The sequence below is a fragment of the Henckelia pumila genome, chromosome 4 (assembly GCF_033568475.1).
Source record: "Henckelia pumila isolate YLH828 chromosome 4, ASM3356847v2, whole genome shotgun sequence".
Lineage (NCBI taxonomy): Eukaryota > Viridiplantae > Streptophyta > Magnoliopsida > Lamiales > Gesneriaceae > Henckelia > Henckelia pumila.
Window position 1 is genome coordinate 54,890,951 of NC_133123.1, and position 27,205 is coordinate 54,918,155.

The window sequence follows — 27,205 nt, forward strand, 5'->3', positions numbered from 1 at the left end:
ACTTTTCAAGACTTTGAAGCCACTACATATGCATTTCAGATGCTAGGCTACGTCAACCACCCAGAACATACATATATAATCCCTCAAATCGTATATTCGAACGTTTTCGTTCATTTCAAAATCAAAGAATAAGTCTTTCAAGATGAATGCAATATATATCATCACAAGAGCATTCATTAACATCTAATACTTATTCAATAAATCATAGAAGAGCATAGAAAAGCAATTAAGCAAATAAGTATGTGATTTAGGAAACTCGATACAAACCATCTCGAGTTATAATTCCATTCAAGTAGTAGTCCAATTTTACCTTTCAAATGTGAGGGTTATGGTGTCTTCAAACTTGTCAAAATCTGTACAAGTATCAACCATAAGCCTAATCCAAAATCTGCTCAATTTTCAACTCAAACGTCAAGGAAAAACGCTACCAACCTTGTGCTTTCTTCTATCGGTTTCGAAGTCAAGATTATCAAGTCGATGCGTCCTGTTTATAAGCTGAAACCACAACATAATTGCCAAAGAACATCAGCTTAAGCTCATCTCAATATCAGCCCAAACATAAGATAGCAAAACACTTCAAATCAAAAGTTCGTCGGCATATCGATATAAACTCGGCAATCCCGAACGCAACTATAACAATATCAGTTGTATAAGCTTCAAAACCAACATAATCCTCAACATATCAGCAGGTATATAAATCGAATCATAGCTGGGAAATCATAAGAACATGATTCAACAATCATTCCTCAACCCAACTTCAAGAAAACAAGGTATAGAAGCTCATCAACAACAATTCATAACCACATCTGATATCTGCCAGTTTCGACTTCTCAAACCATAATGAAAGAACAGAAAACTTACATCAAATCGAAGGTATCGTTGCAAGGATTTCAGAACATCTTTCGGAATCAAAAACGGATACCCGGATCAAAAGATATCTCAATTTGAAGATGAAGAAAATGGTGAAGCTATTCCTTGTTCCTTCTCTCGGTTTCTTTTTTTTTTTTTGATGAAATATGTTAATCACACGTGCATGCTGATTATTCACTTCCAAATTATGATAACTTCAATAATAATTTCACTTTAGCCCCTCAAATATTCAAAAATTGCAATTTGGTCCTCAGCTTCTCATTTCATTCAATTTCAATCCTAATCAATTTAAGAATATTAGAATTTAAATCAAAACTCCAAATATTCCCAAATTAATTATTCTCGGATTAAAATTAAATAATTCTGGGCGTTACAATTCTCCCCACTAAGACACGATTTTGTCCTCGAAATCTCAAGTAGTATCAACAGATCATATAATAGAAAGAACAGAAAGACTAAAGGAGACTCACATCATTGAAACATCTCTGGAAATCGTTGCCTCATATCTGATTCTGTCTCCCAAGTTGCTTCTTCAATACCATGACGACTCCATTGAACTTTCACAAGCGGAATAGTCTTCGTTCGAAGTTGCTTCTCCTTACGATCAAGAATCTGAATTGGCTTTTCGAAATAACTCAAAGTCTCGTCAAGTTCAGCCTCATCAGATTGAAGCACATGAGATTCTTCAGCAAGATATTTTCGAAGCATCGATACATGAAAGACATCATGTATTCCAGATAAAGCCGGAGGAAGAGCTAATCGATAGGCAAGATTGCCTATTTTCTCCAGAATTTCATACGGACCAATGTAGCGTGGAGACAACTTCCCTCACTTGCCCAATCGTACGGTGCCTCTGAACGGAGAAATCTTCAGAAATACACGATCCCCTTGTTCAAAAGACAAAGGTCGACGTCGAATATTGGCATACTTTGCTTGTCTATCCTGAGCTGTCTTCATTCTTTTCTGAATAAGCTTCAGCTGTTCTGTCATATCTCGAATCATATCAGGCCCAATGTCAGGTACTTCAGAGATATCATCCCAATAAAGAGGAGATCGACATTTTCTACCATACAGAGCTTCAAATGGAGCCATCTCAATACTCGATTGATAGCTGTCGTTGTACGAGAATTCACAAAGTGGTAGTGAATCTTGCCAACTAGTGCCAAAATCAAGCACTACAGCTCTCAACATGTCCTCCAATGTCTGAATGGTACGCTCAGACTGTCCGTCTGTCTGTGGATGATACGCTGTGCTTAAGTGTAGCTGAGTACCCAAAGCATTCTGTAAGCTTTACCAAAAATAAGATGTAAATCGAGGATCATGATCTGATACAATAGACTTCGGCACTCCATGTAATCTGACAATTTCTCGGACATAAAGTTCTGCCATCTGATCATGTCGATATGTCATACGATAAGGAATAAAACATGTTGACTTCATTAATCTGTCGATAATCACCCAGATAGCATCGCAACCTCTGGAAGATCGAGGTAACTTTGTCACAAAGTCCATGGAAATATGATCTCATTTCCATTTTGGCACTGACAAATTCTGTAACAAACCAGGCGGTTTCTTCCTTTCAGCCTTCACCAGTTGGCAATTAAGACATCGAGACACAAAATCAATGATATCTGACTTCATTGATTTCCACCAATATCGAGTCTTCAGATCTTTATACATCTTCCTCCCTCCAGGATGAATGCTATATCGACTACAATGCGCCTCTGTCAGTAGTTGTTGTCTCACATCAGAAATATCAGGCACTACAAGGCGATTATGAACATAAAGAAGATCATCTCGAACCTGATATTCAGACACATGCCCTGACCGGACTTTCTCAATTGAATTCTGCACACTCTGATCAAGTTTCTGAGCTTCTCTGATTCTCAAAAGTAACTCTGGTTCAACTTGAATTTGATAAAGTCACAGAGGCTGATAATTCATATCAAATACCAATCCAAAAAGACAACAGTTTTCAATCAAATTTGATACACCAATCGTCGATAAGGACAAGGAACATACCTTTCGACTCAATGCATCAGCTACTGCATTCGATTTCCCCGGATAGTACTTAATCTCACAATCAAAATCTTTCAGCAAATCAAGCCATCTTCGCTGTCTCATATTCAGTTCTGACTGTGAAAACAAATATTTCAGACTCTTGTGATCAGAATAGATTTCAAACTGTTCCCCGTACAGATAATGTCGCCAAATCTTCAAAGCAAATACAATGGCGGCCAATTCAAGATCATGAATCGGATATCTGGTCTCGTGAGGCTTCAACTGTCTCGAGGCATAAGCAATCACATGCCCTCGCTGCATCAAAACACACCCCAAACCTCGATGAGATGCATCACAATAAACAGTGAAACCACCAGTACCTGAAGGAATCGTCAAGACTGGTGCACTGGTCAGTCATTTCTTCAACTCAAGAAAACTGGATTCACAAGCTTCAGACCAGATGAATGGAGCATTTTTCTGAGTCAACTGAGTAATCGGCTTCGCAATACTGGAAAAATCTTTAATGAATCGATGATAATACCCAGCCAGACCCATGAAACTACATATCTCAGGAACAGATGTTGGTCTCGACCAACTGATCACTGCCTCGACTTTACTTGGATCAACAGCTATACCATTTCCGGATATAATATGTCCAAGAAAAACAACCTGTTTCAGCCAAAACTCACATTTCGACAGTTTAGCATACAGTTTCTCAGATCTCAGAGTCTTCAACACAGTTCTCAAATGTTCAGAATGATCAATCAAATTCTTTGAATATATCAGAATATCATCAATAAAAATAATCACGAAATCATCGAGATATTTCTGAAACACACGGTTCATCAAAGCCATAAACACAGCTGGAGCATTCGTCAGACCAAACGGCATAACTATAAACTCATAATGGCCATACCTGGTTTTGAACGCAGTTTTCGGAATATCAGAATCCCTAAATCTCAGCTGATGATATCCAGATCTCAGATCGATCTTGGAATACAAAGAAGAACCCTGCAACTGGTCAAATAAATCATCAATACGAGGCAAAGGGTATTTGTTCTTTACTGTTGCCTTGTTCAGTTGCCGGTAGTCAATGCACAATCTCATTGAACCGTCTTTCTTTCTGACAAACAACACTGGAGCACCCCAAGGAGAAACACTAGGTCAAATGTATCCCTTGGCCAGTAAATCTTCCAACTACTCTTTCAACTCTTTCAATTCAACTGGTGTCATTCAATAAGGTGCTTTCGAAATCGGTGCTGTACCTGGCATCAGTTCTATGTTAAAATCAATTTCACGGTACGGAGGTAGTCCTGGAATCTCATCAAGAAAAACGTCCGCAAATTCACTAACCACTGGCAAGTCAGCCAGGTTCGGGCTAGCTTTCAAAACATCAACTGCATAAACAATAAATCCCTCCGCTCCTTTCTACAAAATTCGGGTCATGGATAATACAGAAATCAGAGGAATCTTAGCACGAGAACCCTTACCATAAAACTTCCATTCTCCAGCCATATAAGGTCTGAACCTCACCACTTTCTGAAAACAGTCCACGGTAGCTCTATACTTGGTTAGCATATCAATTCTGATAATGCAGTCAAAATCAGACAAACCAGGCACAATACAATCTATCTCTATTTCATTACCGTCGTACTGTAATAAACAATCCTTAACTGTCTGAATTGATATAAGACCTCTCCCCAAAGGAGAAGAGACAGATACAACAACAGATAAAGAATTAGCAGGCAAAGTATGTAATGACACAAATCGTTCAGAGATAAATGTATGGGATGCACCTGTATCTATCAATACATAGGCAGGATAACCATAAAGAGAACAATTACCTGCAATAACATCATCCGGTGCTCCCTGTGCCTGTTCCTCTGTCAATGCAAAGACATGAGCCTGTTGTCTCGAAGACTGGCTACCTGTCTGACTCCCTCCTGGCCTTGGTTGTTGCTGTGGGTGTGGTGGTTGGAAGGAATGGATAGATGAGGCTTGCCTAGCAGGTTGAGCCACTGATCGTGATGACTCTGCACCTCGTGACTGTCCGGAACCCCTTTGAGGGCACACTCTCGCAAAATGTCCCGGCTGATGGCATATATGGCAACTCCCAAATACGCCTCGGCACTGATCAGTCGGATGACTTCCACCACAATTGTTACAAACCATGCCAGACTTTGGTTTTGACCCACTCGAACTCGAAGAAATTCTCCCAGACCACTTAAACTGCTTTCCTCGAGCTTGCCAAAATTTCTTCTTGCCACTGCTACTGCCACCACTTTCAAACCGAGGAGGTTGTTGTGAGATTGAAGCTGAAGATTGTGGCTGTCTCAGAGGTTGAACAGAATACAAAGCTCCTCGCTGTTGTTTCAAACCAGCTTCTGCTCCTTTGGCACTGTTCAAGGCATTAGCAAATGTATTTGGTCGCCTTGTGTTCATTAAAGTAAATACCTCTGGATTCAGTCCATTAATGAACTGATCAGCCATAGCCTCATCACTGTCAGCAACGTGTGGAGCAAAACGTAGCAATGTAGAGAATTTTGCAACATAGTCTTCAATATTCAAATTTCCCTGCTTCAAATTAGCAAACTCTGCACCCTTATCTTTCCGGTAATACACCGAAAATAATCGTTGATAGAATTCAGTTTTGAAGACTGTCCAGGTGAGTACTGTTCCTCTACGCTCCAGAGCCTTCTTAGTCGTGAACCACCAGCTCTTCGCAACCTCATGCAATTGGTGCCCAATCAGTCTGACTCTCCGCTCATCACCATAGTCGAGTGAATCAAACAACATCTCCATATCATCAAGCCATCCTTCACATTCGATTGCATTCTCAGTACCCTTCAGTGTTGGCGGATGGTATGATTGAAAACGTTTGAGCAGTGTTTCCATCGGAGTAGCTGACATATCAGTCATATCTCGAGAAGTACTTCCCTGTTCATTACTCGGAAGTGCAGTAGCTTGAGGCACTGTCATAGGTACTACTGTTTGTTCTGGCAGAGGATGCACTGTCTACTCTGGCCTAGGAGTAGGAACCTGTGGTATGAGAGGAGGTCGGCCTGGTCGTCGAGACATATCTGATTATCAAAAGCGTTAGGATACCAAAATCATCAAATCTATTTCAGTCCTCCTCTGATCATCTTACCTCTGATCAACACTCGGTTTTGATTCAATCGTAAATAAATAATCAAGGTATTCAGATAGCACATGCTTCCAATCGACTCAGATAATCAAGTAGCATGTCGTAAACAACAGATCACATGCTTGTATCATGTCAGATAGTGCAATAAGCATGCATCTTTAATCATTATCAATCATACTTTCAAATAAAATAAATACAACATCATTTAATAAAATACTTGAAAGTAAAACATTCTAGAATTTATACCATGTAATTCAAGCATGTAATAAATCATAGCATAATAAACAAGTAAGGAAGAAAACTCGATCTACCCCACTCGCTATCTATCTTAGTCCAGAACTTTCTTGCTCTGATACCACCTGTTGTGACGACCCGAGTTCTAATCTCTCATTTAATCAAATCATCATAATTAATAGTCAAGGAATCAAAGACTAAACAAAGTTAAATTTTTATTTTTATTTTTAAATCAGAGCACCTCGCTCGATCGGTAAAAAGCTACCAATCGAGCGAGCACAAAGGCCCAACTCTCGGGTGAGAGTAAAATTGGCCTCGCTCGATCGGTCATTTTCTACCGATCGAGCGAGCACAACTGCTCAAGTTTCTGTCCAAGAAATAACAGCCTCGCTCGATCGGTAGGAATCACCCGATCGAGCGAGCACATTTTCAGAAGAAAAGATCAGAACTTTTGCTGTCAAACTATGTAATCTTCCTAGCATGTTCAAGTACTTCATGGCATAATTGAACACTAACAATTCAATCTTATAACCACAACTAACATATATCCTAAACAAGATATAGTTAAATAAGAACAAGATCACCATATACTTGAATAAAGTCTCATGCTAGAATTACATATCATACAAGAATCATCATGATACATCATGTTGTCTTAAGGATTTACACATCTTTCCAAATCCTATATACATAAACAAGACAACAACTTATTATCAACAAATCTTGGTACAAGTAGCTATAACATGATCATGTCTTTGAACTCAACTCTAACATAGACAGCTCACAATCATCTAAACTCGGATCATCACGCTATTCTTCTCATCCCTTGTCCTTCAAGTTCGCTTTTGCCCAGTTCCACTCCCGCCTATTTCCATGACACATACAACACAACAATAGCCGAATAACTCCGGTGAGAAATAGATTTCCTAGTAAAAGCAACTAAACATGCATATAAAACATATATCATGCTCATGATATAAATAAAGACAATGCATGTTTTAAAACAAGGTTCATCTCTTATCTCGTTGGTTGGGATCCCGAGAAGAAGATATCATAGCTAACCACCGACTCTCCCAATCGAGGTAGGGCTACTTATCTTACTTCTCTAGACTTTGAAGCCACTACATATGAATTTCAGACGCTAGGCTACGTCAACCACCCAGGCCATACATATATAATCCCTCAAATCGTCTATTCAAATGTTTCCGTTCATTTCAAAATCAAAGAATATGTATTTCAAGATGAATGCAATATATATCATCACAAGAGCATTCATTAACATCTAATACTTATTCAATAAATCATAGAAGAGCAAAGAAAAGCAATTAAGCAAACAAGTATGTGATTTAGGAAACTCGATACAAACCATCTCGAGTTATAATCCCATTCAAGTAGTAGTCCACTTTTACCTTTCAAATGTGAGGGTTATGGTGTCTTCAAGCTTGTCAAAATCTGTACAAGTATCATTCATAAGCCTAATCCAAAATCTGCTCAATTTTCAACTCAAACGTCAAGGCAAAACTCTACCAACCTTGTGCTTTCTTCTATCGGTTTCGAAGTCAAGATTATCAAGTCGATGCGTCCTGTTTATAAGCTGAAACCACAACATAATTGCCAAAGAACACCAGCTTAAGCTCATCTCAATATCAGCCCAAACATAAGATAGCAAAACACTTCAAATCAAAAGTTCGTCGGCATATCGGTATAAACTCGGCAATCCCGAATGCAACTATAACAATATCAGTTGTATAAGCTTCAAAACCAACATAATCCTCAACATATCAGCAGGTATATAAATCTAATCATAGCTGGGAAATCATAAGAACATGATACAACAATCATTCCTCAACCCACCTTCAAGAAAACAAGGTATAGAAGCTCATCAACAACAATTCATAACCACATCTGATATCTGCCAGTTTCGACTTCTCAAACCATAATGAAAGAACAGAAAACTTACATCAAATCGAAGGTCTCATTGCAAGGATTCCAGAACATCTTTCGGAATAAAAAACGGATACCCGGATCCAATGATATCTCAATTTGAAGATGAAGAAAATGGTGAAGCTATTCCTTGTTCCTTCTCTCGGTTTCTTTTTTTTTTTTCTGATGAAATATGTGAATCACACGTGCATGCTGAGTATTCACTTCCAAATTCTGATAACTTCAATAATAATTGCACTTTAGCCCCTCAACTATTCAAAAATTGCAATTTGGTCCTCAGCTTCTCATTTAATTCAATTTCAATCCTAATCAATTTAAGAATATTAGAATTTAAATCAAAACTCCAAATATTCCCAAATTAATTATTCTCGGATTAAAATTAAATAATTCCGGGCGTTACAACACGCATCTCGGTCTAAGAGATGGAGACGGTCAATATCCAACCCAGAGATGGTTTTTTGGGTTGTTTTTCCCGTATGGCGTGTTGGGACCCACCGAAGCGGCCCGCATCACCCAAATCGCACGTCCACGTTGTGTGATTCAGTTTATTGCATTTTTTCTATCCGAGAATTGGACTGTAAGAGTCGGGAATGGGACAACGAGGAATCGGAGGAACAAGAACTACGAGTAATAAAAAAAGAAATTAATGAAAAAGGGGTGCAAGACGAGGACTTCCCAGGGGGTAACCCATCCTAGTACTGATCTCGCCCAAGAAAGCTTAACTTTGGAGTTCTGATGGGATCCGGTGCATTAGTGCTGGTATGATCGCACCCAACACTGAATGAATTCTTTCTTGTTTTGTCTCTCGAATTGCGGACCAGAGGGACAAGCGCTGCACTTTCAAATGGACATAACTTTCGATCGGCTGAGAGTTACGGGAACTTCAGCCTGCTCACGCGAAGCTCGTCTCGATACCTACAACGCGTATCTTGGTCTAAGAGACGGAGATGCTCAAATTCAAACCCGGAGATGGTCTTTCGGGTCTTTTTTTCCCATAGGGCGCGCTGAGACCCATCAAAGCGGCAACCGTCACCCAAATCGCACGTCCACGTTGTATGATTCAGTCTATTGAATCTTTTCTATCCGCGGATTGGATTGAAAGTGTCGGGAATATGACGGTGAGGAATCGGAGGAACAAGAAGTACGAGTAATAAAAAAAATTAATGAAAAAGGGGTGCAACACGAGGACTTCCCAGGGGGGTCACCCATCCTGGTACTGCTCTCGCCCGAGCACGCTTAACATCGGAGTTTTGATGGGATCCGGTGCATTAGTGCTGGTATGATCGCACCCAACAGTTAATGAATTCTTTATATTTTTGTCTCTCGAATTGCGGATCGGAGGAACATGCGCTGCACTTTCAAACGATCATAACTTTCGATCGGCTGAGAGTTACGGGAGCTTCAGCCAGCTCACGCGAAGCTCGTCTCGATACATACAACACGCTTCTCGGTCTAAGAGCCTAAGACACTTAAATTCCAACCCATAGATGGTCTTGCGGGTCGTTTTTCCCGTAGGGGGCGCTGAAACCCACCGAAGCGGCCCGCGTCACCCAGATCGCACGTCCACGTCGTGTGATTCAGTTTATTGCATCTTTTCTATCCGCGGATAGGACTGAAAGAGTCGGGAATAGGACGGCGAGGAATCGAAGGAACAAGAAGTACGAGTAATAAAATAAAAATTAATGAAAAAGGGGTACAACACGAGGACATCCCAGGGGGTCACCCATCCTAGTATTGCTCTCGCCCAAGCACGCTTTACTTCGGAGTTTTGATGGGATACGGTGCATTAGTGGTGTTATGATCGCACCCAACAGTAAATGAATTCTTTGTTGTTTTGTCTCTCGAATTGCGGACCAGAGTAACAGGCGCTGCACTTTCAAACGGACATAATTTTTGATCGGCTGAGAGTTACGGGAGATTCACTCTACTCACGCGAAGCTCGTTTTGATACCTACAACGCGCATCTCGATCTAAGAGTCGGAGACGGTCAAATTCCAACCCGGAGATGGTCTTTCTGGTCGTTTTTTCCCGTATGGCGCGTTAGGACCCACCGAAGCAGCCCGCGTCACCCAGATCGCACTTCCACGTCATGTGATTCAGTCTATTGCATCTTTTCTATCTGAGGATTGGACTGTAAGAGTCGGAAAGAGGACGGAGAGGAATCAGAGGAACAAGAAGTACGAGTAATAAAAAAAGAAATTAATGAAAAAGGGGTACAATACGAGGACTTTCCAGGGGGTCACCCATTCTAGTACTTCTCTCGCCCAAGCACGCTTAACTTCGGAGTTCTGATGGTATCCGGTGCATTAGTGCTGGTATAATCGCACCCAACAGTGAATGAATTCTTTCTTGTTTTGTCTCTCGAATTGCGGATCGGAGGAACAGTCGCTGCAATTTTAAACGGACATAACTTTCGATCAGCTGAGAGTTACGGGAGCTTCATCCTGCTCATGCGAAGCTCGTCTCGATACCTACAGCGCGCATCTCGGTCAAAGAGACGGAGATGCTCAAATTCCAACCCGAAGATGGTCTTTCGGGTCTTTTTTCCCATAGGGCACGCCTGGACCCACCAAAGCGGCCACCGTCACCCAAATCGCATGTCCATGTCATGTGATTCAGTCTATTGAATCTTTTCTATCCGCGGATTGGATTGAAAGAGTCGGGAATAGGACGGCCACACTACGATTATATGCAAACTCAACAAATGGCAAACATTTTTCCCAACTCTTCAAATTCTTTTTAATTATAGCACGCAACAAAGTTCCTAATGTCCTATTAACAACCTCAGTTTGACCATCCGTTTGAGGATGACATGTAGTCGAAAATAGTAGTTTAGTACCAAGTTTGCACCATAATGTTTTCCAAAAGTAGCTCAAGAAACGAGTATCTCTATCAGACACAATACTCCTAGGCATGCCATGCAATCTAACAATTTCATTAAAGAACAAGTCCGCAACATGAGATGCATCATCGGATTTATGACATGCAATAAAATGAGCCATCTTTGAAAATCGATCAACCACCACAAACACAGAATCCCTCCCCTTATTAGACCTTGGTAATCCTAAAAAAATATCCATAGAAATGTCTACCCATGGTTCAATAAGAATGGGAAGTGGAGTATACAATCCATGTGGTTGTGTCTTAGACTTAGCTTTCCTACAAGTCACACATCTCTCACAAATATTCTCAACATCATGCTTCATATGTGGCCAATAAAAAATGTTCATGCAAAGTATCATAAGTTTTAGCCACACCCAAATGTCCCATTAAACCACCCCCATGTGATTTTCTAACAAGTAATTCACGAATAGACGATTTAGGCACACATAGCGTATCTTCCTTAAACAAATATCCATCATGCATGAAAAATTTATCTTTTGGACCATGAAAACATGACGCATAAATTTTACCATAATCAAGATCACTAGCATACAACTCCTTCACATACTCAAATCCCAAAAACATAGAATCTAGAGTAGATAGAAGCACATACCTTTGTGATAGAGCATCCGCTACCACGTTTTCCTTCCCTTGCTTGTACTTGATAATGTAGGGAAAAGTCTTTACAAACGCCACCCACTTAGCTTCTCCACTTAGCTTCTCACTGAAGCATGCAATTGGTCGTCTTCCTTGCATCAAAACACATACAATCCCTACACCTGACGCATCACATTCAATTTCAAATGTATTAGAAAAATCAGGCAATACAAATAAAGGAGTATTAATTAATTTTTTCTTAATAATATCAAAATACTTCTCTTGCTCCTCGCCCCAATGGAATGGAACGTTCTTCTTGATCACCGCAGTCATAGGAGCCGCCAAAGTGCTAAAATCCTTCACAAATCTCCTATAGAAACTTGCAAGACCATGAAAACTTCGAACTTGACCAATAGAAGTAGGCGTTGGCCAATCTCGAATTGCACTTACCTTGTCTTCATCAACTTTGACACCTTGAGCACTCACAACAAAACCAAGAAACACAAGCTCGTTTGTACAAAACGCACACTTTTTCAAGTTAGCATACAAGTGTTCAGCTTTTAGTGTGATTAGCACAACTCTCAAGTGTTCAACATGCTCATTCAATTTTTTGTTGTACACCAAGATATCATCAAAATATACCACAACAAATTTTCCAATATAAGCACGCGAAACATGATTCATCAATTTCATAAAAATACTAGGTGCATTAGTTAACTCAAATGGCATAAATAACCACTCATACAACCCATACTTAGTTTTAAAGCAGTTTTCCATTCATCACCTTCTCTCATCCGAATTTGATGGTAACCATTTTTAAAATCAATTTTACTAAAGATGCTAGAACCATACAATTCATCCAACATATCATCTAATCTAGGAATATGATGCCTATACTTGATGGTAATATTGTTAATGGCTCTACAATCAACACACATTCTCCATGAACCATCTTTCTTAGGAACCAACAAAACAGGTACAACACAAGGAGACATAGACTCATGCATAAATCCCTTATCGAGAAGTTCACTTACCTGCCTTTGTAGCTCTTTTGTTTCCTCCGGGTTACTCCTATAAGCTGGATGATTCGGCAATGCACTTCTGGGCACAAGATCAATTTGATGTTTAATTCCCCTCAAAGGTGGTAATCCTTGAAGGTAGATCCTCCGGAAATAATTCGTCAAATTCCTGCAAGAGAGAAATAACACTACTCGGAAGATTTTCGGCTATATCACTTGTGTTAAGGAGAATCTCCTTATAGAAAATCAACACAAGTGGAGTATGCACATGTAAAATCTCTCGCAACTCACTCTTTTGGGCCATATATTTTTTTTTATCGGCCTCTTTCCTCTCAATTTTTTTCTCATCTATTTATCTTTCATTCTTTTTTTCTAAACCCATCTCACTTTTTTGTTCACTCTTTTTTTCGGCCTCTTATTTCTTTTTCTTTTTCAAATGATCCTCCGATACTTGCTTTGGAGTCATAGGCAACAATACAATAGACTCTTTTTTCATAGTAAAAAAATAACGATTTTTAAAACCATCATGTGTTACCTTCCTATCAAATTGCCACGGCCTTCCCAACAATATATGACAAGCTTGCATAGGAACAACATCACACAAAACTTCATCCTCATACTTACCAATGGAAAAAGGTACCACAACTTTCCTAGTCACTCTCACCTCCGAACTATCATGAAACCTCTGCAATCTATATGGTTGAGAATGTTTTAAAGTAGGCAAACCCAATTTTTCAACAAGCTCACTACTCGCCACATTATTACAACTCCCCCCCATCAATAATGACACTGCACACTTTATTTTTCACAAAACATCTAGTATGAAATAAATTTTCTCTTTGATTTTCTTCCTCCTCTTTTTGTTGCACATTCAAAACTCTCCTAGTCACCAATAACTCTCCAACCACCGCATCATATCCCTCATCATCGGGATCCTCCAACGCAAGAATACCATGATAATTCTCCTCCTCACTCTCCGACTCAAACTCACCACAAGCATTCATAATCATAATTTTTTTATTTGGACACTGACTAGCAATATGTCCAACACCTTGACATCTAAAGCATTTGATATCTCTAGAACGATTAATAGGAGTTTCAGATTTACCTTGCACTCCTTGCTTTGGTGTTTCTTGCTTGGTGTCAATTTTTGGCTTGGACACCAGCTTGACATCCTCTCGTTTGCCAACGTTTGGACGCCAAGGAGTAGAAGAACCTCCAACAGTAGAATTTCGACCCATGCCCCTTGTTCTAAGTTGTTGTTCTAATTTCATGGCAATTTGCACCATCTCCTCAAGATCCATGCAATATCTAAGCTCCACTTGATCTTGAATCTCCCTATTCAAACCACATAAGAAATGAGCCATAGTTGCTTCACGATCCTCTTCAATATTAGCCCGGATCATAGTAACTTCCAACTCCTTGAAATAATCTTCAACACTCTTTGGACCTTGCTTCAAATTTTGTAGCAGCCTAAACATGTCACGATAGTAGTAATTCGGTACAAATCTCTTCCGCAAAATTTGCTTCATCTCCTCCCATGTCTCAATAGGATGCTCTCGATTTCGCATCCTAGAAATAACAAACTGATACAACCAAATAAGAGCATAATCCACAAACTCAACAACCGCCAATTTTATCTTTTTCGCATCACTGTAGTTGTGGCAGTCAAATATGGACTCCACTCTCATCTCCCACTCCAAATAAGCCTCTGGATCAGCCTTCCAATGAAAAGAAAGAATTTTCATCTTAATCCCACTAATATTCCCATCTTCTCTTCCCCCATCAATGTATCTTCCACGCCTTGCTTCTCTTCTATTTCTCCCACCCTCTTGATCTCGCCTATTCCTAGCCCAATTCTCACCGACTTTTGTTGTGAAAAATACTCGCAAGCGTACGAGTGTCAAGTTTTAGTAAAGTGAAAGAGAGAGTGTCGATCCCACAGGGAATAATTTGAAAATATTCAATACTTGCAATTAAAATAGTCTTAATTTTATTTAGAAATTTAAACTTTAGAGGGGTTAATGACAAATTAAATAAATAGAGAAAATTGAAAAGCGCGCACAAACACAATCCTTTAGAGATTATCAATCAGAGAAAAAAATAGTCTAGAGGTTTGATTTCACCTGGTCTCAACAATATTCAATCCCAATCAATCTATTTTCATGAATTCATTTAAATTAATAACCAAGAACACATAGATTATACTATTTCCCTCTCCCGAGTATCAAATAGAATGTATCAATTACAGATCGATTTCAATATCCCTATAAAAAATCTACTTGTAATGATATGTGTGAAACAATGTTCTTTTTAGATTCTATTAAAGTTATAAGCTCTCCCGAGTCATATAAACTATTAAAAGTGTGAATTCTATTGATCATATTCTAAATCCCCTCTCCCGAGTGCCGGATTCTGAATAAATATGATAAATCAATTTATGGCCAGTAAATTGAAAAGACTATCAAACCTAGAATCACAATTAATTTAGAAGAACTCAATTCATTAAAATCAACAATTCATAAATATGTCTTGACCAGGCTACATCGACCTCTAGACTTAAAAAGTTTAGTTCATAATAAAATTCATAGCAACATAAATCATGTTCAGAAATTCAAACATAATTCAATCTCAAAAGAAATAAATAAAGTAAATATAACAAATCCGAAGTCTTTCTTCCGTGTCCGGTTGAAAAGTCTTCGTCTTCGTTCCAAGCAACTCCAAATCTCGATCGAAACTTAAACGACTTTTCTCTCAAGATTATTTTTGTGTAGTGGCCGCTTCTCCCCTCTCATTTGGTCTGAAAAACCCTTAAATACACCCTTAAGATTCATCCAAACACCTTCCAAAAGTATCCAAAAATTCCCAAAATTAAACACAGCACTTCGTCATATAGACTACGACGCGCGGGCGCACCACAGGAGAGGCGGGTGCGCATAGTACACTCTCTCAGACACTTAGTAACTCGACTTCATGCGCGGGCGCACCACACCAAGATCGGGCGCGCATAGCTTCCTGTGGAAAAATTGTTGAGTTTCACTTCAGTTGACGCGCGGGCGCACCACGACAGGCGCAGGCGCGCATAGTCGTCTATCCAGGTTTCTTCAAACTACGAACCATCTTCGCTTGCTTCGCTCTTTTCTTGACTTCTATGATTTCTTCTATCATACATTCATTATTTCCTGTAATTCCTGATATCCAACAAAAACAACAACAACTTCCACATAATACAGCTCGAAACCAAGCAATTATCCAATAATATCAACACAAATTACGTGCACAAAAGGCACTTATCAAATTCCCCCAAACTTAAATGTTTGCTAGTCCCGAGCAAAAATCATTCAAGACTCAAACACAAAACACTAACTATTCCAATCAACAAATCAAGACCAACCAAGAAATACTATGAAATAATGGCCTTAGCAAAATATTCAGAAAATTTCATCCAATCATATCAAACTATCATTTTTCAAACACAAGTTTATGACCTCCAAAACTTACAAATCCCGCAACTCACGTGCAAAATACTCTTATCTAACTCAATTCACACATTCATATATCAGGAGGACTTTAACAGGTGAAAGGATCAAACACAGGATAATTACTTTTGAAACCCACGCAAAAATCAGGTTATTTCACAAAAGAAACTTGTGTGCGTGTTTCGGTCAAAAATTCATATTCATTAAGAGTGTCAATCAATCATCCATAAGCTAGATTCTCGCAACCCTTCTTCACTAGTATATTGGGCAACTGAGACTCGGTCAATAGGACTTAATTAGCTTAAAATGTAAGGTCTGGCTCATGGCTACAAATGAAGGAAAAGAATTCAAAATAAGGAGTAATTCATATTCATGCTCAATCTAACTTCAACTCCTTTTTCATTAACAATTTCACATTCTTTCTTCTTCAATTCACTTCATTTTTTTTCAACTTTCTTCATTCTTCTTTTTCACAACTTTTTTTTTTCTTTTTCCCAACAATTTCAACTTTTTTTTTTCTACTACCTCTTTGCATCTTTCAATTCATCATCACACCATTCCATTTTTTCACAAATAAAACTAGGAGCATATCACAATTTAGCATTCAAATTACTCTCTTAAAGGTAGGAATTAGTGTATAAGCTATCGGGTAGTCAATGTAGGACCTTGAAATAATCACGAATGGGGGTATAATCACACATTTACACGCATGCCATTCGATTTTCAGATAAAGCTCAAACAAGGTACTAGGGATAAAATTAATAAGGTAGCTTGAAAGGCTCAAACGAATTCAGAAAAAAATGCCTAAATCATCCCTAATCTCAGTATTGCCCGTATTGTGCCTCAAAGGGTGTCCGAATTCGCGATTCCGTCGTCTTCTCCGACCATCTCCCCGGCCGTGACTTTTTCCGGCGTTCCAGACCATGCATTGGACTCGCCTCTTCCTCCTGATTCTTTTAAGACATCCCCCGCTGTCTCTCTTTCCCTGGATTCGACGGGCTCGGGATCTGAAGGCTCGCAAGTACTGTTCACGCCGAGCCCGTATTTTGTTTCTGCGATTCCGACGAGCTCAGGCTGTTACAGCCCTTTCCAAGGCCCGATATGGAATCCTCATCCAATTTTGTTCCAGATGACCCCCACCCCGTTCCATAATTTGCCACCTCCGGAGCTAGTTTTCAGATCTGAGAACCACGGCCTTCAAACCCTAGCTCCGTCTGGTTGCTTTCCCAATTACTCCGCCGTGGTTCATCCTTTTTCAAATTCCTTCCTCCCTCAGCCTTCCCTTGTCCCTACCGTCGTATCTATCCCTTCAATTTCGAGTTCCATGGCCCCGATCGGAAACGCCCAAATTCAAGGTTCTTGGCCGAGTTTCTCACCGAGTCAGGTGATTTTTCCCCCTCCGCCGCCCGAGTCTGCTCACATGGACCCCAAATTTGTGTTCTCCACCACCTCGCCGGCCCTCGGTGGTACTCCGGCTGGTGACTTACGAGTCAACTCGGACGAGTCACACGGCCGCACTCATTGTGTCAACTCATCTGGTCAAAGCATGGTCAACCCAGTCAAAATCATTGACTCCATGGTCAAAATTGGACTTGGTCATGGTCAAATGGTTGACTTGGTCAACTCGGTCAAAATTGTTGACCCCTCGATCAATGCAGTCAAAATTGTTGACCATGTGGTCAACCCGGTCAAAATTATTGACTCTGAAGTCAAAATTGGTGATGTGGACCTTCAAATGGTTGAATTGGACCCTCAAGTCCAAATTGGTGATGTTCAAGTCAAAATTGTTGACCAGCCAGTCAACTCTAGCTCCAAAATTGTTGATTCAGTCCCTGTTTCTTTTCGGGATGCTTTAGCGCCTCCATCTCCTCAAGCTTCGAGGAAGAGCTTTCCAGATGTGATCAATTCAATGGAGGATCTTCCGGAGCCGACTTTTCGGGATGGAAAACCGGGTATTCAATTCCCGGATGAGGTAATTTTTTCCCTTATTGAGCCTTTTAAGTTTGCCTTGGTGGGCAAAATTACGGGGAATCGGTCCACTGCTCCCAATAGCATGATTTCAACTTCCTTTTCTCAAATGGGTTTTAAGACTTCTTTTACTCTGAAATTCCTCCCTCGGGGATATTTGGTCATCACTCTTTCTTGTGAAGAGGATTTTGCTTGTCTTTGGACGAAGGGAGAGATTTTTGTGGGAGCAGTTGGGATCCGCTTTTCCAAGTGGACCCCTGAATTCAAGTTTGAGGCAGAGTCGCCTATTGCCCTTGTCTGGGTCCGATTTCCTGAGCTTCCATTGCACTTATATAACAAGAAGAGCCTGTATGCTATCGCCAAAATTCTTGGGAATCCAATTAAATTGGATGAGCATACGGCAGAGAGATCGAGAGGGGATTTTGCCCGTGTTTGTGTGGAAATGAACGTGCTTGACGAGCGAATTAAGAATGTGTGGGTTGGATGGGGTGAGCACACCCAAGAGATAGAGGTAGTTTATGAGAAGGTCCCGTCCTTCTGCACTGATTGCAAGATGTTGGGTCATTCTACCTCTGTGTGCTATTCCCACGGGAAGAACCTAAGACCTCCTCGTCCAAAGCCTTCCGTTGGGAAGGAAAAGGTTGTGATCGGGAACCCTCCTACGCAGTCTCAGGAGGCGGGTCCTTCAGTGGCCCCGGAAGGCCCTGCTCCTTTTGCCCCCGGGGCGGGCAATTGGACCACCAAGAAGAGAAGGCGTAACCAGCGGCGGCGGCCACCTCCTCAGGCTGTCCCGCGTAATCAGAATGCCTTCCAAGTTCTTGAGTCTTTACCTGAGGAGCCTGATCTTTGTCGCTCTGAGTTGAGGACTGAGGCTCCTTTCGAGTCTACTGAGCAGAGTCCAGATCTCCATGTGGATGGAGATGTTGTTAAGGACATTGCTTCTGGGTCCAGTGATACTGCGATGGGAGGAGATGCTGGTGCTCGTGACCCGCAGTCTGTTGTCACTCCCCATGAGGGATCTGACCCCTGCTTGGCCCTTTCTTGGGCTCGTCAGGTGGAGGAAGAGGTTAGTGCCTCTTCAGTGGTTGGTGAGATGGAGCTTGGTTTTCCGCAGGTTGTTCCTGTGCCTGCCTTTGAGGCTACTGATACTTGTACTTTGAATCACAGTAGCCACTCCATCCCCTCGCTTCCTGGGACTCCTGTGGAGTCCTCCGCCCCGTCCTTTGAGGGGCTTGTCTCTCATAAGGGTACTATTTGTCAGGACGTTGATCCGATCACTGAGTTTGTCAGCGAGGACGACTCAAGTTCCTTCTGTGGGACTGAATCGTGTGATGGGAGAGATTTTGGGAGATATGATGAGGATTTTGATTTCTCTGTCTCACCCTCCAAGAGAACGCTTCGTTCTGACACGAAGCAACAGCAGACTCGCCAGGAGCCTAGAAAGAAGACGGGGCCTTACTCCACCCGTTCCAAATGCAGTGCCTAATTTGGAACATCAGGGGACTCAGGAGCTCTGAGTCCAAGGAGAGGCTTCATGCCTTGGTGAAAGAGAAGCGTGTCAAGATCTTGGCTATCTTGGAGCCGGTGATTACACTTGACCAGCGCTTCATGACCCGTCGCCTTGGTTTCCAGAGAGTTCTGTCGAATGTCTTTGGTCATATTTGGGTTTTTTTGGCGGACGATGTGAAGGCGGAGTGTGTCCTTGATCACGCTCAGTTCCTCCATCTTCGCGTGTCGGCTCCTTTTTTTCCGACCCATGTTTTTTGCTCTTTCGTGTATGCCAAGTGTGACTACATTTTACGGTGCGACTTGTGGGCTTCTTTGCTGCAGGTCAAGCCTGTTGGTGGTCCTTGGCTTGTCGGGGGGGATTTTAATGTCGTGAGGGATGCCTCCGAGTGTCTTGGCTCTTCTGGTGGGAGGCAGCTCCCCATGGACGAGTTTAATCATTTTGTTTTGGAGTCTACGCTGGTTGACGCTGGTTTTGAGGGCTCTTCGTTCACTTGGACGAATAAGTACATTTGGAAGCGTCTTGATAGAGTTTTTGTTTCTGTGGATTGGGTTGACCATTTCAACTCTATCAGGGTTGAACACCTCAGTCGCACGGTTTCGGATCATTGTCCTCTTTTGGTGTCTGCTCCTGTCTTTGCTCGGGGGCCGAGCTCGTTTCGGTTCCAGAGCATGTGAACTCGGCACCCGGGGTTCCTTCAAACCGTCAGGCTGAACTGGAACATGCCTTGCTCTTTGCAAGGCATGCCCAGGCTCTTTGCCAAGCTGAAACGGTTGAAGGGCCACCTCAAGTGGTGGAACCGGGATGTTTTTGGGAACCCTTTTGATAAGATCGCTGAGGCGGAGAGGTCGGTTAGACTGGTTGAGGCTTCCTGTGAAGCGGATCCCTCTGAGCATAGCTGGACCCTCTTGTCCAGATGCAATGAGGAGCTATCTAGAGTCACCGCTATGGAAGCGGATTTTTGGAAGCAGAAAGCTGCTTGTAATTGGCTTGAGGATGGGGAGAGGAATACGAAGCTTTTCCACAACATGGTGAAGAAGAAGAATGTGGTTAATAAGATCTTTCATATTTGGGAGGATGGTAATTGCCTCACCTCTCCTGGTCTCATCAAGCAGTCTGGGGCTGCCTATTTCGAGCGCCTCCTCATTGGAGATCCTTTTGTCCTGGATCTTCCAGATTTTTCTGGCTTCTCCTCGGAGATTTCGGAGGAGGAGAACCATAGCTTTGCCGCCGCACCTTCCTTGGAGGAGGTTCGTGCTGTCGTCTTTTCCATCCCTCGGGATAGTGTGGCGGGCCCCGATGAGTTTTCTTCGGTTTTTTTTCAGAGCTGCTGGGATTTTGTGCAGCATGATGTCATGAACGTTGTCCTTGATTTCTTTCGGGGCTCTCTTATGCCCAGGGCTTCACTGCCACCACGATCACTTTGATCCCCAAAGTCGAGGGTGCGCAAGCTTGGACGGACTTCCGTCCCATCAGCTTGTGTAATGTTTCCAACAAGATTATCTCAAAGCTTTTATACTCTCGTCTGCGGTCGGTGGTGGGGAGACTCATTTCTCAGAGTTAGAGTGGCTTTGTGCCGGGGCGGATGATTGCTGACAATATCCTTCTAGCGCATGAGCTCACTCACAGTCTTAATCTCCCTGCCCGTGGTGGTAATGTCATTCTGAAATTGGACATGGCTAAGGCCTATGATAGAGTCCAATGGTCTTTTCTTCTGGATGTCCTCCGAAGGTTTGGTTTTTTGGAGCAGGTTGTGAGAATGGTGAGGGCTTGCATTTCTTTTTGCAAGTTCTTGGTTAATGTCAATGGCACCCCTGCTGGTTTCTTTGCTTCCTCGAGGGGCCTAAGACAGGGTGACCCGTTATCTCCCCTCCTCTTTGTTCTTGGAGCGGAGTATCTGTCCCGTGGCTTGGACTGGTTGTTCCTCCAGCATGCTGGTTTGAGGTATCGGTCTGGGTGTGATTTGCCGATTTCCCATTTGGCCTATGCTGACGATGTCATTATTTTTGCCAATGGGGGATCCCGTGGTCTTCAGCGTCTCAAATATTTTCTGGCTCACTATGAAAATTGCTCGGGCCAGCTCGTTAATGTGGCCAAGAGTGCTATGATCTTCCCTCCGGGCTGGACCGCTCGTCGCCGCTCCCGTTTGCTGCAAATCACTGGATTTGCAGAGGGGCAGCTGCCCTTGAAATACCTTGGAGCTCCGCTTTTCCGTGGAAACCGCAAGTGCTCTCTCTTTGAGCCTCTTCTGCAGTCGGTCCGGAAAAAGCTGGAGGGCTGGGAGTCCCGTTCCCTTGCTCCTGGGAGTAGGATGACGCTGATCCGCAGTATGCTCCTTTCGATCCCGATCTATCTCTGCCAGGTGATCCAGCCTCCTTTGGCTGTGTTGGAGAAATTGGAGCGTATTTTCAATGCTTTTCTTTGGGGCTCCAGACCCTTAGAGAAGAAGTGGCACTGGGCCCGCTGGTCTCGCGCTTGTCTCCCTGTGAAAGAAGGAGGTCTGGGTTTTCGCAGGCTCAAGGACATTGTTGACAGCTTTTCCATGAAGCTGTGGTTCAGATTTCGGCAGGGTTCCTCTCTCTGGGCGAGATTCCTTTCGAGGAAGTATTGCCGGACTGTCAGCCCTATTTGTGCTCCTTCTCGTGGAGCCATTTCCCGCACTTGGAGGCGCTTGCTCCAGATTAGACCTCGTGCGGAGCCTGGTATCCGGTGGAGGATTGGTCTTGGGGATGTCTCTTTTTGGGATGATACTTGGTTGGGTGATGCCCCTTTGTCGAGCAGGTGTAATGTCAGAGGGGATCGGTGTGTGCGTGTCTTTAGCTTCCTTTTGGAGGGAGACTGGGATTTTGATCTCCTTTTCACTGTTGTCGCTCCCTCGGTGGCGGAGGAGATCGTTCAGATTCCTGTTTTGGTGGATGAGCCGGATGCGACTATCTGGATCCACAGCACCGATGGTGCCTTTTCTGTGAGATCTGCTTGGGAGCAGGTCACATCGAGAGGCTCGGTCTCGGATATCTTTAATCCCTGTTGGGGACGCTGGATGAGGCCCACCATGTCCTTCTTTCTGTGGAGGTTTTGGCATCGGTGGTTGCCTGTGGATGAGGTGCTCCAACAGCGGGGTTTCTCCCTTGTGTCCAAGTGCCAGTGCTGTGAGATTTCGGAGACATTCACTCACATTTTCATCGACGGTCCCATCGCCCGCTCTATGTGGCATTTCTTTGGGGCCATCTTTAGAGTTCGCATCTCTGCCACTGAGAACTTTAGTCTGTTTCTCAGTGCTTGGAAAAGGGGTCGCGAGTGGTCTCCGGGGGGTAATGTGAGGGAATTCATTCCTTTTGTTGTGCTTTGGTTCCTCTGGACTGCACGCAATGATACTAAGCACCGTCACTTACCCTACTTTGCGGAGAAGGTTAAGTTCCAAATTTTGTCTTATTTGAGACTTGCTCATTCCGCAACTGTTATCAAGCCTCGTCTTTGGTTGGGGGCTTTGCAGGCTGCGAGGAAGATGGGCATTTTGGTCGGCCTCCAACGGATTCACAAGACTGCAATCGTCCATTGGTTGAGGCCTCCACCTGGGTCCTTCAAGCTCAATGTGGATGGGAGCTCGAGAGGTAACCCGGGTGAGTCGTCTGTGGGGGGGGGGGGTGGTTGTCCGGGATTCTTCTGGTAGGGTCTTGGCATTTTTTAGTGAGTTTATTTGTTTGGGGTCCAATGTCCGTGCAGAACTCTGGGCGATTTGGAGGGGTATTCTTCTCTGTTCTGACCTTAACCTTTTTCCCCTTTGGATTGAGACTGATTCCCAGATTTCCATTCAGATTCTTAGATCTCGGAGGTGCCGTTGGGATTTGGACCATATTGTTTCGAGGACGCGTGTTTTGGTGCGGAATAGGCCGGTTCATTTCTCGCATATCTATCAGGAAGGGAATTCGGTTGCGGATGCGTTGGCGCGGAAGGCTCATGATCATAGGCAGTGTTTGTTGGAGATTGGTGTTCCTTTAACCACTCCCATCTCTGCGTTGGCCCGTTCTGACTCTTCCGGGCTTCCTTACCTTAGATCTAGGTTTTCTTAGAGCCTCACGCTCGCTTATAGCCGTTTCTCTTGGGCTTTCTTTTTCTTTGTTTGCTCTCCTTTTTGGTCTAGGTCATCCTAGATTTAGATATATGTAGCTATTTATTTTTCTTTGCAGGTACAGCTCTCCGGCCCTTTTCCGGAGTTTTTGGAGTTATTCTGTTCCCCTGTCGCTTGCTTTGCTTCTTCAGGGTGATGGATCACCAGGCGTTCACTGTGCTTCTCCTTGCCTGATTCTTGCTGTTGTTTGGATGTTTTGTGGGCGGTCTCTCGTGCCCCTCGCTTTTTGGATTTCCAGTCTTCTTGGGAGTTAGGTTATGGCTTGAGTTTCCTTCGCCATTTTCCTGCTTTTTTGCTCTGGGCCTGCTGGTTTGCGGTCGCTCCTCTTTTCCCTCGCGGCCTATGTATAGTGACTTCCCAGCTGATCATGACTTTTGGACATATTTCTTGCATAGCCTTGATTTGTTGTTCAGCTCTGGATGGTGCCAGCCTCTTTTCGCGCTTTAGTGTCGGATTTGATTTTGCTGGCCTGGAGTTGTGGATCTCCTCTAGGTTTTTCTGCACAGGTTGATACCAGCCACTCTTCGCGCCTCAGTGTCCGTTTTTGATTTTGCTGGGCCGAGCTGTGGTTCTCTTCTAGCTTTTGCTGCCCAGGATGACTGCTGACGTTGACTTAGTAAGCTATCTTTGATGTTATTTGTTTATACTTATTTCCTAGGGATGCTTTGGTTGTATATTTTTCGATACTCTAGCTGTTCTGATGTTCTTATTACCTTTATATAGCTTTTTGGGGAGGTCTTGGCCTAGTCCCCTTCCTCCGTTAGGTGTTATTTGTATCGCTTTTTTATGTTTATATACAGGTAGGGGTCTGCCTAACCCCCCGCTTCCGGCGGTGTTTTTTTTTAAAAAAAAAAAATCATCAACAGAAAACGATGATTTTCAACTCAGATCACGTACCCAAAGTACTCATGTATATCTTGTGAAAGCTCGAAGGGCAACTAAGGATACAATACTTCCAATAAAAATCAAGCCCAAAGATCTCAAGAATTGCCTCATTCCCTTCTATGTTTGTATGTTTTAATTCAGACATAAGCAAAAGCACAGAATGTATAGGGATTCATTCATCTCAGTGGTTTACTGATAAAAATTCTTTTAGTTCAATCATGGAGTAAAGCTAAAAAAAAATCATTTGCATCATTGGCCAATGTATTTTCATTTCTTTCATGGTTTCTTGGATGTAACTCACATTCACTCAACAATTCACCCTTTCACAAGATCACAAACTAATCCAATCTCGCAAATGCATCCCACCACTAAACAATACAGAAGACTGAACACTATAAACAAAAACAAAATAAAACAAAACACACAAAAAGGAATAAAAACAAATTCAGCACTTTTGAATCACGAAGCAAAATCCCCCCAAACTTGGTACAATCAGTGTCCTCAATGATTTAAACAAGAAAGAAATAGGACATGTACCGCAAACGACAACCGTCAGTGGTCGTCGCTATCATCACTCATATCGTGACTATCAACAGAAGGTGTTGGGTTTGAAGTACCAAAAGCAGGTGGCCACTGAGGAAAAGGGGGAAAAGGATGAGCCGAACTCGCCGCTTGAGGAAATTGGTGGCTTAATGCACCAGTGAATCCCATCATGTAATCTATGAAAACGTCATGTCTTTGCTGAAAGTGAAGGAATTCTTGACGATGTTGGCGCAAACCTTCCTCAATGGATGTAACCCGCGCTTCCAAAGAAGGAGGCATCACAGACTGTGATGCAGAAGCTCGACTAGCAGCAGCTCGAGCATTGAAAGCTCTTCTAGCCGCACGTTCTCTTTGTTCACTAGCATATTGGTGGCGAGAGGACGAAGAACCACCGGGTATGAGAGCCATGGGCTTCAAAAACTCTTCAGTCGGGCTCCAATCAACCCCCACTGCTTCACACAAATCAGTAATAATGGAAGGCAAAGCAAGGCCCCCCCTTGATCGACCAGTAAACACATTTTGAATCGTCTCTTGACAGATACGACCCATATCCATATCCATTCCTTCCACGATGCAATAAACAAGAATCTACCTTTCACGTGTGACCTCATGATCATGGTCTGTGGGCTTCAGTCGAGCACAGACGAGAGCGTACCATCTCTTGGCATCACTTTTCAAATCAACCTTTCGCAACTTGGAAGGTTTAAAATCACTTCCCAATCTCCACACAGCTCACTCGACACAAATAGATTTGATAATAGCATCATAATCAATGTCCCCAGATCGATATGCCACATACTCATCATTATCTATTGGCGGAATCTGAAAGAGAGTATTAATTGCAACCGAATCAAACGACACCATGTGTCCTCTGACTAATACTTTGAAGTCAACGTGTTTAACTTTCAGATTGGCATAGAACTCTCGCACCACTAAAATAACAACTTCTTGAGGCTGCTTAACAAATTGAAGCCATTGACGCTGTATCGCCTCATCCTCGACATTGCATTTAATAATTCCATTTGGCTCAAAACCAACGGTAGTGTCAAATCCTCTCTCAGGCAAAATATTCTTAGAAAGAAACTCTTGATAATTTGCTTCGGCCATTGGATTCCAAAAACGATGATTATCAAAATCAGGGGTGGAAGATGAAGATTCCCCCAACTTTGTTTTCTTCTTAGGAGCCATAAATCAAACACTTGGCATGCACAATATGAACTTGAAATTCACAAGAATAATTCAACAATCTTGATACCCACAACTAATAATTCCAGTCACCCCACCTCTACACTTCAATGTAACAACTACGACAATCAGTTCACCCCACGAAATGACAAATCCGCTCCAAAAGCTCCTTCCAATTCAAGAACCCAATAAACAGAAAAATGGGCACACACGTAAATAGAGAACTTACCACTAGAGCAAGAGAAAAATCCACAATAACCCAAAAAAATATAGCCTTGCACCAAGCTTGATGCCCCACCCTTGAACGAGAAGTTAGAGATTAGAGGAAACGAAAATTTAGAAGGTAAAGAGGATGAATTGAGAGAAAAGAACAAAAATATAGAGATAAAAGGGAAAAAATTTACAATAGAGGAAGAGATGGAGAAAAAACGGCATTTTGGAGAGAAAAAGAGTTGGAAGAAAAGGAAATACAAGGTAAAAATAGAAAAGGGAATGAGATAAAGAAGGGAAGAAATCGGGCAATAAGTTCAGTCGAGGCGGGCGCGCGTCAGGTAAGGCGGGCGTGCATAGTGCACTGCTCATGTTCTTTTTATTCATAAATCAACGCGCGGGCGCGCCCTAGTGACCAGCGCCCGCGCATAGCACTCTGTAGAACTGCACTTGTGTTCATTATTTTCAGGCGCGGGCGCGTCTAAGGTGAAGCGGGCGCGCATAGTGCACTGTAAATAACTTTGAGATTGACATTTCTTCACGCGCGGGCGCGCCACAGGATAGGCGGGCGCACATAACCGTCTGGACCAGTTCTTCAGTTGTTAT

The 27,205-nt window shown here is 42.5% G+C and overlaps 3 non-coding genes and 1 pseudogene across 3 annotated transcripts; all 4 read right to left on the bottom strand.

Annotated features, from left to right (window-relative positions):
* Nucleotides 1–8,848: 8,848 nt before the first annotated feature.
* LOC140868611 (5S ribosomal RNA) lies at nucleotides 8,849–8,967 on the bottom strand. Its single transcript, XR_012146019.1, has one exon. It is a non-coding gene; the product is annotated as a 5S ribosomal RNA (ribosomal RNA).
* A 398-nt stretch (nucleotides 8,968–9,365) lies between these two features.
* LOC140868233 (5S ribosomal RNA) lies at nucleotides 9,366–9,485 on the bottom strand. The gene has a single exon (XR_012145660.1). It is a non-coding gene; the product is annotated as a 5S ribosomal RNA (ribosomal RNA).
* A 399-nt stretch (nucleotides 9,486–9,884) lies between these two features.
* On the bottom strand, nucleotides 9,885–10,003 carry LOC140869748 (5S ribosomal RNA; annotated as a pseudogene).
* Nucleotides 10,004–10,404: 401 nt separating this feature from the next.
* LOC140868329 (5S ribosomal RNA) lies at nucleotides 10,405–10,523 on the bottom strand. The gene has a single exon (XR_012145752.1). It is a non-coding gene; the product is annotated as a 5S ribosomal RNA (ribosomal RNA).
* Nucleotides 10,524–27,205: the final 16,682 nt, after the last annotated feature.